Source organism: Dipodomys merriami, unplaced genomic scaffold, assembly GCF_024711535.1.
Source record: "Dipodomys merriami isolate MVZ:Mamm:240054 unplaced genomic scaffold, mDipMer1.0.p SCAF_22, whole genome shotgun sequence".
Taxonomy (NCBI): Eukaryota; Metazoa; Chordata; class Mammalia; order Rodentia; family Heteromyidae; genus Dipodomys; species Dipodomys merriami.
Window position 1 is genome coordinate 8,311,265 of NW_027203604.1, and position 12,616 is coordinate 8,323,880.

Here is a 12,616-nt window from a genome sequence, read left to right on the forward strand (position 1 = left end):
CTGGGTGCTAGCAGCTCATGCCAGTAATTCAAGCTAGCTTAGGAAGCTGAGATATAAAGATTTCAGTTCAAATCCAGCCCAGGAAGGAAACTCTGTGATACTTTCATCTCTAATTAGCCCACAAAAAGCCAGAAGTGGAGCTATAGCTCCAGTGGTAAAGTGCTAACCTTGAATGAAAACACTAAAGGAGAGCATTCTGACCCAGAGTTCAAGTCCTAGTGCTGTCACACACACACACACACACACACACACACACACACACACACACACACACACACAAATTTTATAAGGATAGTTAATTAATAGAGAAAGCATCTACAGGCTGGGAATGTGGCTTAGTGGCAGAGTGCTTGCCTAGCATGCATGAAGCCCTGGGTTTGATTCCTCAATATCACATAAACAGAAAAAGCCCAAAGTGGTGGTAGAGTGTTAGCCTGAGCAAAAAGAAGCTCAGGGACAGTGTCCAGGCCATGAGTTCAAGCTCAGGACTGGCAAAAAAAAAAGAAAAGAAAAGAAAAGAAAATGCATCTACAGTAAGTTATTCAGATTAAAAATAGTAGAATATGTGTTCTCTTATTCCTTTTTGTTTTCTTTTATTTTTGCCTGTCCTGGTGTCTGGCTGCTGTCCCTGAGGTCCTTTTGCTCACAGCTAGCACTCATCACTTGAGCCACAATGTCAATTCTGACTTTTTCTGTGATTAATTGGAGATACAAGTCTCAGACTTCTCTGCTTAGGCTGCCTTCGAATCTCAGCCTCCTGAGTAGCTAGGATTACAGGCATGAGCCCCATTTCTTATTCCTTTTTATAAGACAACTGAGCTGGGAATGTGGCTTAGTGGTAGAGTGCTTGCCTAGCATGCATGAAGCCCTGGGTTCAATTCCTCAGTACCACATAAACAGAAAAAGGTGGAAATGGTACTCTGGCTCAAGTGGTTGAGCAAAAGAAGCCAAAAGAAGCTCAGTGCCCAGACCCTGAGTTCAAGCCCCAGTACTGGAAACAAAAAGGGGGGGGAGGAGTATTGAATGTGACTTAGTGGTATAGTGCTTGCCTACCATGCATGAAACTCTGGGTTCAATTCCTCAGTACCACATACGCAGAAAAAGCCAGAAATGGCACTGTGGCTCACATGGTAGAGTGCTAGCCTTGAGCGAAAGAAGCTCAGGGGCAGTGTCCAGGCCCTGAGTTCAAGCCCCAGGATTGACAAAAAAAAAAGAGGGAAAGAGAAAAAGAAAGAGGGGGGAGAGAGAGAGAGAGAGAGGGAGGGAGGGAGGGAGGGAGGGAGGGAGAGAGAAAGAAAGAGAGAGAGAGAGAGAGAGAGAGAGAGAGAGAGAGAGGGGCATCTGAACTTTTATTTAGGACAATGTCAAGATGTCTAGGAACTATTTTTAACATTTTCACTCAGGCTTCTCCAATGCCTTTAAGGTCCTCTGAACAGATAGAGCAATGAATTTAGGCTCCAGAGTCCTGTATCTGAGGGCAGGGAGAAGACCATAGGAGATGCTGTAGATAGCATGAATTACCCCAAAAGCCAGACCTAGACATCCTGAATCAATCCAGACTAGGAATTTCTCTATCACTCCAGCTAATCCACCTCCAGATCACATTTCACATCAGTATATAAGGCTGACAGTAAAGCAATACATCCACGTCGCCATGCCTTTTCCAAAGGCCCGCTATATTGTTGCCAGACATATTGTTGCAACGGCAATAACTAGTAGCATCGCGTTCCACTCTTAGCCCCCTTTTCTCTCCATCGCCAGAGGGTCTAGCCTCAGCCTTTAAAACGCCTAGGAGCTGGGCTAGAGACTCAGGGCAGTGGGGACCTCTCCTTACCTGCAGGCGGCGACGCGGCAGAGACGCAGAGACTGGAGGGTACGCGAGACACAGGCAGGCAGGGCGCTAGTGGCGCCTTGGTGACAGGTGCTAATTACTTTGGGCTCCAGAGATTTCCGCCCACTGGGGCTGACGCCCCTCCTGGGGAAAACCAGAAAACTAGCTGAGCGCGAAGAATTGGAGAATTGGGAGTCAGTTTCCCCTCCCAGGGCAGAGGGGGGGTGGGGGAGGAAGTGGAGAGGAACGAGATCGTCAGATGTAAACGAAACCAAAAGTGGAGCTTACGGTCTGGGTTTTCTCAAAAAATGAATGAAAGGATCGGTGTACGCCACACCCCTAAGCCCAGCCTTTGAGAAAGAAGAGACCCCCAAGAGACCTAGTTCAAAAACCAAAATACAAACAAAATGCTTGGGGGGCAAAGTTCAAGTGCTAAGCATAGCCAGGACCAAACAAAAACAGTTCAAAAGATTTACAGACCATTTCCAACACGTGGTCATGTGAGTATCACGGTTGCGCTCGTTCCCCAACTTTGTCCTTTGTCTCACCATTTTTTTCCCCTTCCCTTCCCTAATTCAGCCAAATGTATGTACCATACCCAGGGTACCAAATCAAATACAGTGACAACAGGGGATAAACCATAGTGTGAACCAAAAACACAAAAGAAAAAAGGAATCACATAGTACCTAAAAACAACAACGGGGGTAGGGAGCGTTGGGGAGGGAGGGAAAGTGGGAGAAAAATGAGAGGGGGGGGGTAACAAGTTCGACAAGGAATGTGCTGACTACCTTACTTATGAAACTGTAACCCCTATGTACATCACCTTGACAATAAAATTTAAATTTAAAAAGTTCAACAGATTACAGCAAACTTATCCCTGATATATTTTAAGCAAGCCAACCTCTGCAACCATAAAGATTACAGATTTTGATTTTTACCTTTAGTATTCAGATATTTGGGGATGGAGGCATGGCTCGGGTGGTAGAGCTCCAACCTGTAAACAGCAAACCAGTCAAGCAAGTATAAGGCCCTGAGTTTAGACCTCAGTACTATGGGGGGGGGGGGGAATCTTAAACTGTAGAATCCAGACACCTTAATAAATTCTGCCACTAGATTTCCTGACCGAAGCCTTTTCAAGACAACACATAGATGGTAAACAGCATACCCACATGGCTTTGGTTTTTATTCTAGAAAGTAGGTGTGCATTGATAATAGGAAAGATATTTTTAAAACGTGGACTTTTGTGACTTCCTCAAATTCCTCGACATAATGAAACTTCACTTGCTTAGTCATTAAAAGAACTTCCCATCATGACCTATACCTTTTAAGAATGCTCTGGATCTCTGCTGTACTGTCATTCTTGGAGTCCAGGTTAGGGAAGAGAACATTTTAGTCCAGGAGGGGAAAAGCCTTTCTGGAAACTGGAAGAGTGATGGGCTCAAAATAAAACCAAGTGCTATGTGACTGTGTGACTATCACAAAACTTGGTGTCTAATTTACTTAACCATTTTCACTGTTGGGCTTTTTGGTCCTTTCCTCCATCTATAAATTCAATTCCTTATCCTTTGCCTTTTCCACTTCCACATTTCAGTTCAAAAGACTACATCACAAATGAATATGTCATCCACATTGTCTTGCTTGTGACATTTCCTTTAAAGTAAGACTTTTCACAGACTCAGGTTTTTATTTTCTGTTTCAAAAAAACACTGGAGATAATATTGCTTTAAAAATCTGGTAGAGAATGTGGAATTCTCTCTGGCCCCAATAAGGTTAAAATAGATTTTTGAAAGTCCAGCTCAGATGTTCTGAATCACTTTTGAAGTCTCAGAGTGGAATACAGCAGTTTCCCCAAACTTTAAAATTTTAATAAACCAATAGACTTTTTGTGACAATCCATTTTATGCATATATGGCCACACATTCATGCAAACAGGTCTCAGGAATAACAATGGTTTATGCTGACTATGCGTAATACAGCTGACAGTTCTTATTTAATGTTTTATTTGCCTAAAAGTGATAGTTAAGATGCAGGATCTTAACCCTGTAGAGGTCATTACTCCCCAGGTCTAAAAATATTGGCCTACAGAACTGTCTGCCACTAACCAGCTGAGTTATCTTGGTCAAATAATTCACTGAGTTATCAGGATTAAGTGAGAACCTCATAGTTTCTGTAGTCTATAAATCATTTTTAAAACCAGAAGGGGAGAGCACTTCTTTTAATGAAAAAAGCAGTATTTAAGATCCACATTAATAAACAGTAAGGGAAGGCTAGCTGTGAATGAAATTTGAAGATAATGATAGGAGCAGAAGGTATTTTACTCAGCTGACTACTCAGTGATTTGCCTATTAGTAATCTGGTGATATGTGTTCTTGCTCATCTCTTGCACCTGCTTGCACACTTCAGCCATTCTCCCTGGAGTTAACCTGACCACAATACTGTAGTAGATTCTTCTCACAGACAGCAAGAGAACATTCATCTGACAGCTGGACAGCTAGAGTGATTGGTATTCACTTTATACAAAGTTGTATTTGTGCAAATGAGGATTTTTAAGTCCCAAAGGTGATATGACCACTCCTGATCCACACAGCTAATTGAAGTAGGGCTCTTAGTAGAACTCAGATCTCCAGATGGATGCTGTTTTTGTGTCCATAGCTACTTCTATTTTATAGAATATTCACAGAGTGTAATACACATCTAAGCCAAAAAAAAATTCATTTAACATCCTCTAGAGATAGAAAAAATAGGATGTATTTAAAGAAAGAGAATTTTTATTTTTTTATTTTTTATTTTTTGTTGGTCATAAGGCTTGAACTCTGCACCTGGACCCCGGCCCCCACTCCTCAAGGCTAATGCTCTATCACTTGAGCCATAGCACCTCTTCCAGTTTTCTGAGTAGTTTATCGGAGATAAGGGTCTCATGGACTTTCCTGCTTGGGCTGGCTTTGAACTGCCATCCTCAGATGTCAGCCTCCTGAGTAGCTAGGATTACAGGTGCGAGCCACTGGTGCCCAGCAAGAATTTTTATTTTATTACCTAAAAAGTATATCTAAGTTAGGGCTGGGAAAGTGGCTCAGTGGTAGAGTTGCTTACCTTGCATGCTTGAGGCCCTGGGTTCGATTTCTCAGCACCACATAAGCAGAAAAAAAAAGCCGGAAGTGGCATTGTGGCTCAAGTGGTAGAGTGCTAGCCTTGAGCTGAAGAGCTGAAGGACAGCGCCCAGGCCCAGAGTTCAGGCCCTACGACCTGGCCGGGCACTGGTGACTCATGGCTGTAATCCTAGCTACCCATGAGGCTGAGATTTGAGAATCAGAGTTCAAAGCCAGCCCGTGCAGGAAAGTCCATGAGACTCTTATTTCCAATTAACCACAAAACACCAAAAATGGAGCTGTGACTCAAGTGGTAAAGCACTAGCCTTGAGCTGAAAAGCTCAGGGACAGTGCCCAAGCTCAGAGTTCAAGCCCCATGACCAACCAAAAAGAAAAAAGAAAGAAAGAAAGAAAAACAAAAATATATCTAAGTCAAAATAGCCCAGACAATAAGCTGGGTGCTGGTGGCTCATGCCTGTAATCCTAGCTACTTAGGAGGCTAGAATCTGAGGATCGAGGTTCAAAGCCAGCCCAGGCAGGAAAGTCCGTGAGACTCTTATCTCCAGTAAACCACTAGAAAACCAGTAGTGGTGCTGTGGTTCTAGCAGTAGAGTGCTCGCCTTGAGCTGAAGAGTGCAAGGATAGTGCCCAAGCCCAGAGTTCAAGCCCTACTACCGACCGACCAAAAAAAAAAAAAAAAAAAAATAGCCCAGACAAGAGGGAGGCATTAATCCTGAAAATTTTAAGTTTTGTGATTTTAGTGAAATGAATGGATAAATACTGAGTTAAGAGGACAGCAGTAGCAAGCCAGGGCTGAGGATCTAGGCTCTCTGATCATTGTTGACCACTTCCCATTCATATCCTACATATTCCATTCATTTGAGGGAGGTAAAAACTCATTGCTGCTAATGTGCTGTTTCTTTTTTTTTTTTTTGGTCCAGTTGTGGGACCTGAACTCTGGGCCTGGGCGCTGTCTCTCAGCTCTTCAGCTCAAGGCTAGCGCTCTACCACTTGAGCCACAGTACCACTTCCGGCTTTTTCCTTTTTACTTATGTGGTGCTGAGGAGTCGAACCCAGGACCTCATGCATGCAAGGCAAGCGCTCTACCACTGAGCCACCTTCCCAGCCCTAATGTGCTGTTTCTTAAAGTGTCTCAATTACATCACAATTGTTGCTTGAGAGAGGTGTTTAGAGCATACTTTCCAGTGCTCTACTACAGAGATGCTGGAGCCAAAACTCTTTGGGGGAATCACCACTTTGATGTTGTCTCCAAGTGAGTCATGTTCATATTGAAAATTTGAAAACTAGAGCTTCAGTATGCAAGGAATAGAATGAACCAAAAATTCCTTGCAAAAATACCTGGAACACCCCTTTCTCAAATTCAGCTCATCTTTGATTTTTTTTTTGCCAATTTTAAATATATTTATTTAAGACATTGCATTTTCCACTTACAATACAGTGCTTTATAATGTGCAATGTTCATATGTTTCCCTGTGTACATGTTCCATATTCAAGTATTGAGAATGCCCATTAATTTACTACAGCAGCTTAACTTTTAAAAACTGCTATACAAGTTGCTAAATTTGGGCCTTTAAATGCTTTATTGTGTGGAACAATGCTACATGTATGTTTAGGGTGCCTTAGTCAACCTCTTCAATGGTGGGCCCAGAGGAAGCACTGCTGGAAGGAGGAGCTCTCCACCAGGGAAGCCTCCAGGCATACCTCCTGGCATGCCACAGCACTCTGGTACAGCTTGGTGATGATGGGGTTTCAGCTCGTTTTTATCAGTTCAACTCTTCATCCTGCCTCAACCTGTTCCATTTGCCAGGCTCAGAAATGACATTCCCAGATCACTTTCTATCAGAAGCTGAAGAAATTCTCATGGACCATTACCAGAGGAAAAAGCAAAGAGTTCTGAGAACTGGTTTATAGCAATGCTTTAAGAACGTACATGGAGGCTGAGAAGTGCCACCAATTTAGGCACTAGCATTAAGGTTTATTATGCATGTGAACTGCTTGGAGATGAGTTGTTTTCATTACTTGCAGAATATAGTAGGGCATAGAGTAACTGGGAAGCGTAAGTTTCATTCATGCCAGGATTACAGGCATGAGCCACTGGTGTCCAGCCTTCCCATCTTTTTTTAAAATTGTATTCTTATGGATCTGTCCTTCTTAACCTAAGTACTCAGGGGCAGTATTAGCCCTTTGAGTCCCTGGAGTTAACCTGACCACAATACTGCAGTAGAGATTCTTCTCAGAGGCAGGGAAGAGAACATTCATACTGCCAATCAGCTGGGTGTTTAGTGCCTTTTTCTTTTTCTTTCTTTCTTTCTTTTTTTTTTTTTTTTTTTTTTTTTGCCAGTCTTGGGGCTTGAACTCAGGGCCTGGGCACTGTCCCTGAGCTTCTTTTGCTCAAGGCTACCACTTGAGCCATGGTGCCACTTCTGGCTTTTTCTGTTTATGTTGTGCTGAGGAATGGAACCCAGGATTTCATGCATGCTAGGCAAGCACTCTTCCACTAAACCACATTCAGAGACCTTGGTGCTTGCTTTATACAAAGTTTTAATTGTTCAAATGAGGATATTAATTCCTGAAAAGGTGGTATGATCAATCCTGGTCCACACAGCTAATTGAAGTATTGCTCCTAGTAGAACTCAGATCTCCAGATGGATGCTGGTTTTGTGTCCATAAATACTTCTATTTTGTGGAATATTCACAGAGCATAATAGACCTTCAAACCAAAGAAACTGAAAACTTCATGTAATTTTAATATGCTCTTTAATAACTGCCCATGGTATCTTTATTAAAGGAAGTAGATTTGTACTTTTAAACATGCTTTTTGTGATAGTGGTCATGGGGCTTGAACGCAGCACCATGGCACTGTCCCTGAGCTCTTTCACTCAAGGCTAGCACTCTACCACTTTGAACCACAGCTCCACTTCTGATTATTTGGTACATAATTGGAAATAAGAATCTCATGGACTTTCCAGCCCAGGCTGGCTTTGAACCATGATCCTCAGGTCTCGGCTCCCAAGTAGCTAAGATTACAGCGTGAGCCACCAGCTCTTGGCTTAGCTATTCTTGTTTTTGCAAGCTTCACCAATTCTATCTCCGCACCAATGACTTACTTATTGAAAGCTCAAAAAGAGAATTTTGAGACAGCAATTTTAAATGCCCACTTGAAAAACTTAGATGAAAGCTTTATTATTCACGTCAGGCTCTCCTGTCTCCCAAGATCTCTACTTCCACTGAATAAAAGCGAGTGTAGAAGTGCTTTCCAAACTGTCTAGATGTGAACTTTCTCTCTTTTTTTTTTCTTTCTTTTTGGCAATTCAAACAAAGAGAGCCGGGCACTGGTGGTTCACATATGTAATACTAGCTACTCAGGAGGCTGAGATCTGAGGACCACAGTTCAGAAGCCAGCCCTGACAGAAAAGTCCATGAAACTCTTATCTCCAATAAACTACTCAGAAAAAGCGAGAAGTTAAGCCCAGCCATTCATGGTTAATTTTTTATTAATAAAAATAATAGAATTTAAAAAAGAAAAAGAAAAAGCGAGAAGGGGCACTGTGGCTCAAGTGGTAGAATGCTTGAGTAAATAGAGGCTCAGGAACAGCACCCAGACCCTGAGTGCAAGCCCCACGACTAGCCAAAAAAAAAGAAAGAAAAGAAGAACTTGGAACCCAATTGAAGTTTAAAAAAATAAAAATAAAGGAAAAAAAAAACTCCAAAACACTAGAACTCTCTCTTCTTAGGCTGGAAGCTGTAAGTGTGGCAGGTTTCTGAAGTAGCAATGGGAGGATGCTAGGATTAATTCTTGTTTTTCCTTTCCTTTTTTTTTTCTTTTTTGCCAGTCCTGGGGCTTGAACTCAGGACCTGAGCACCATCCCTGAGCTTCTTTATGCTCAAGGCTAGCACTCTACCACTTGAGCCACAGCACTATTTCCGGCTTTTTCTGTTTATGTAGTGCTGAGGAATCAAACCCAGGACTTTGTGCATGCTAGGCAGGCAATCTACCACTAAGCCACATTCCCAGCCCCTAGGATTAATTCTTTCTTTTTTTGGGGGGGGGGGGAGGGGGTCCGGTCGTGGGGACTGAACTTTGGGCCTGGGCGCTGTCCCTCAGCTCTTCAGCTCAAGGCTAGCACTCTACCACGTGAGCCACAGCGCCACTTCTGGCTTTTTTCTTTTTGCTTATGTGGTGCTGAGGAATCAAACCCAGGGCCTCAGGCATGCAAGGCAAGTGCTCTACCACTGAGCCACCTTCTCAGTCCTAGTATTAATTCTTTAACCAGGCTTGACCCAACTATGTGCACCTTCCTCTCCTGAGAGCCATAGTCTATATTTTTCTCTGCTTGTTGTCAACACCAATTATCAGCCCTTCCAAAGAGATGTGTTATAGTTTCCAGGAAGGAAACAGATGGTGTCTGGTTATCTTCTTACAAAGGTCTAGCACAGCTTATCTCTACCAAGATTCCCATCTGAACCACAGAGCATGAGAAATGATGTGGCTGACTTATTTTGCAACCTCAGGAAACAACTTTCTTTTCCAGAAATTGCTGACACTTACGTAACAAATGTCAGAAGTGCACAGCCATTAATGCATCTTTCTGAAATTAATGCATCTTTCTGATCTAGCACAGTAACTGTGATGTTTGAAAATAGGTTTTTAAAAAAATGATCATTACTGTCAGATGCCAGTGGCTCATACCTATAATCCTAGCTACTGAGGAGGCTGAGATCTGAGGAACATGATTCTGAGCCAGCTGGGGCATGAAAGTCTATTAGACTCTTATCTCCAATTAACCACCAAAAACAAACACTGGAAGTGGCGGTGTAGCTCAAGAAGTAGAGCTCTGACCTTGATCCAAAAAGCTCAGGGAGAATACCCAGGACCAGCACCAAAACAAAACAAAACAAGAAAATTATAACTGGTCCTGACCAGGGTCTTTCGTGTGTCACCCACGCCCCCTGCTGGTGGCATTCATCCTGGCCCTGCTCCCTCCCTGCAGGACAAGGAGTATTCCAAAGGCCAAGCCAAAGCTGGAGCCCTTTAAGGGCTAGGTAACTTTGGTCCCATCAATCACCTCTCTGGGCATCAACCTCCTATCTCCAGCTGGCAGCATCACAATTTCAACCCATGAGGGCTGCCATGGCTTGGCAGCCTTCATTTCCACTCAGTTTCCATTCCAAGGCTCTGCCAAGGGCTCTCAGCTGCAGGTAGTACCTACTTGTGGGTATCCTGAGGCAAAGGGGTTGATCTGAAGAAGAGGCCAGGCAGGTCAGCCTTACCAGCAAGCCCGTAAGGGGTGAAGGGAGTGTTCACTGCTGTGCCCACACAGCATCATTCCACCCCTGATGTCATGAGGCTTGTGCCTGGACCAGGGATTTGGGGAAGCAGATACACCAAAAACAGCCCCTGCTGTTCTGCAGATGTTAACAGGAGGGGCCACCTTAAGCCAGTGTTTCCTAACTGCATTTAGAGAGGGGCCACCCAGGCTGCTGATAGCAGCTGAAACTCAATGGTCTGGATATTCTGCAGGTGTCAAGAAGGACCACACAATTCTACACACCAGGGTAGGTGCGAGGAAGTGGGAAACAACCACTGCACAGACCCCGCACCAGCAAACTGTGACTCACCTCTCCTGGAAATGGATCTCTGGCTCATCCTCTTTGCTCCTCATGGCCTGCTCAGCCTGCAGTGGTGCCCTCTTGGAGAGAAGGTGACACAGCTTCACTGGTCACTTCCTGCAGCAAAACTAGCCAGGCCCCACTTGCCCTCCACCTTCCAGTGGGACTTGGAGACAAAGTCAAACGTCCACATTTCTTTTCTTTTGTTGGCCATGGGGCTTGAACTCTGGGCCTGGGCACTGTCCCTGAGCTCTTTACCTCAAGGCTAGCGCTCTACCACTTGAGCCACAGCTCCACTTCTAGTTTTCTGGTGGTTAATTGGAGATAAGAGCCTCATGGACTTTCCTGCTCCAGCTGGCTTTGAATCCCAATCCTCAAATCTCAGCCTCCTGAGAAGCTACGATTACAGGTGTGAGCCATCAGCTCCTGGCCATGAAATTCTTATCTCCACTAATCTCAAAAAGGCTGGAAGTAAAGCTGTGGCTCAAGTGATAGAGCACTAGCCTTAACCAAAAGAAATTAAGGGACAGCACCCAGGCCCTATGTTCAAGCCCCAAGACCAACAGAAGAAAAAAAATCAGTTTATGTGACTGGTGTCACTTGAAGTCTCTACTGTGTCCTTTCCATAGTAACAGCTATCCTAGGTATAGAGAACTACCTCTGAGAAAATGGAGATAGACTTTATAAAACTCTCATTAATCCCAATCCTTTTTTTTCTATGAGATACTCTCTTAAGTTGAAGCACTTGATTATTTTGTATGACCTTCCCTTGGAATGGAAAATAAGTTACCCTTATCAAATCCTGAGAGACTTTCCTGGGCAGATTCTGCCACCTCAATTTCTGAAATATTACACTGATTATTTCTTTAAAATATTATTTGACCCTAGATCATAGAACATATGAGTTCATTTTGCACCTGGAGCTCCCCAGAGTACAATGGTACACAATGTCACTTTTTATGAAAAGTCATAAAAGCACATTTTTATGAAAACTCATAAAAGCACACTTTTATGAAAAGTAATATTACCTCCCTCACTTGTCTTCTGACAAATTCATGGAGATCAGCACAATCATGAATCTGTAAATGGGGATCTATTTATAGAACACATTCCCTCTTTGTGTGTGTGTGTGTGTGTGTGTGTGTGTGTGTGTGTGTGTGTGTGTGTGTGTGTGTATGCATGTGGGGGGGGGGGCTGATCCTGGAGCTTGAACTCAGGACCTGGGCACAGTCCCTGAGCTTTTGTGCTCAAAGCTAAGGCTCTACCACCTGAGCTATAGCTCTACTTCTGACTTTTTGATGTTTAATTGGAGCTAAGAGTCTCTTGGACTGTCTTGCCCAACCTGACTTTGAACTGTGATTCTCAAATCTCTGCCTCTTGAGTAACTAAGATTATAGGCATTAGTCACCAGTGCCCAACCTCCCTCTAGTTTTGAAGTAAGAGGATATTTCTATAAAATTTCTCAGATATATCATACTGTTACTACTCATTACCACAAAATGTTTTCATTATTGTTAGAAAGATATTTGTTTTCAATGGCTGGGAATGCGGCTTAGTGGTAGAGTGCTCACCTAGCATGCACGAAGCCCTGGGTTTTGTGCCTTAGTACCACATACATAGAAAAAGTCAGAAGTAGCACTGTGGCTCAAGTGGTAGAGCACTAAGCCTTGAATAAAAGAAGCTTATGCCCCAGGACTGGCAAAAAGAAGAAGGAGGAGGAGAAAGAGGAGGAGAAGGAGGAGGAGGAGGAGGAGGAGGAGGAGGAGGAGGAGGAGGAGGAGGAGGAGGAGGAGGAGGAGGAGGAGGAGGAGGAGGAGGAGGAGGAGGAGGAGGAGGAGGAGGAGGAGAAGGAGGAGGAGGAGGAAGAAGAAGAAGAAGAAGAAGAAGAAGAAGAAGAAGAAGAAGAAGAAGAAGAAGAAGAAGAAGAAGGAGAAGAGGAAATTTGTTTTCAAGTTGAACTTTAGATTTGCTTTCATGTTTTAAGCTACAAGATTGCAACAAGGAATCTTGAAAATCCTTTCTGAATATATTAGTTCATTATAATTCTGTTCTGCATCTAGAGGCATTC

At 43.5% G+C, this 12,616-nt stretch overlaps 1 protein-coding gene across 3 annotated transcripts in view; it reads right to left on the bottom strand.

Moving 5' to 3' along the window:
* The window catches only part of Cd274 (CD274 molecule), a 30,929-nt gene extending 28,882 nt beyond the window's left edge, over window positions 1-2,047 (bottom strand). For all 3 annotated transcript variants that reach the window (XM_070033253.1, XM_070033254.1, XM_070033256.1), the window contains exon 1: window positions 1,835-2,047. The gene's annotated coding sequence lies outside the window, so the exon portion shown is untranslated. The remainder of the gene's footprint in view (window positions 1-1,834) is intronic.
* Between the last annotated feature and the right edge of the window lie 10,569 nt (window positions 2,048-12,616).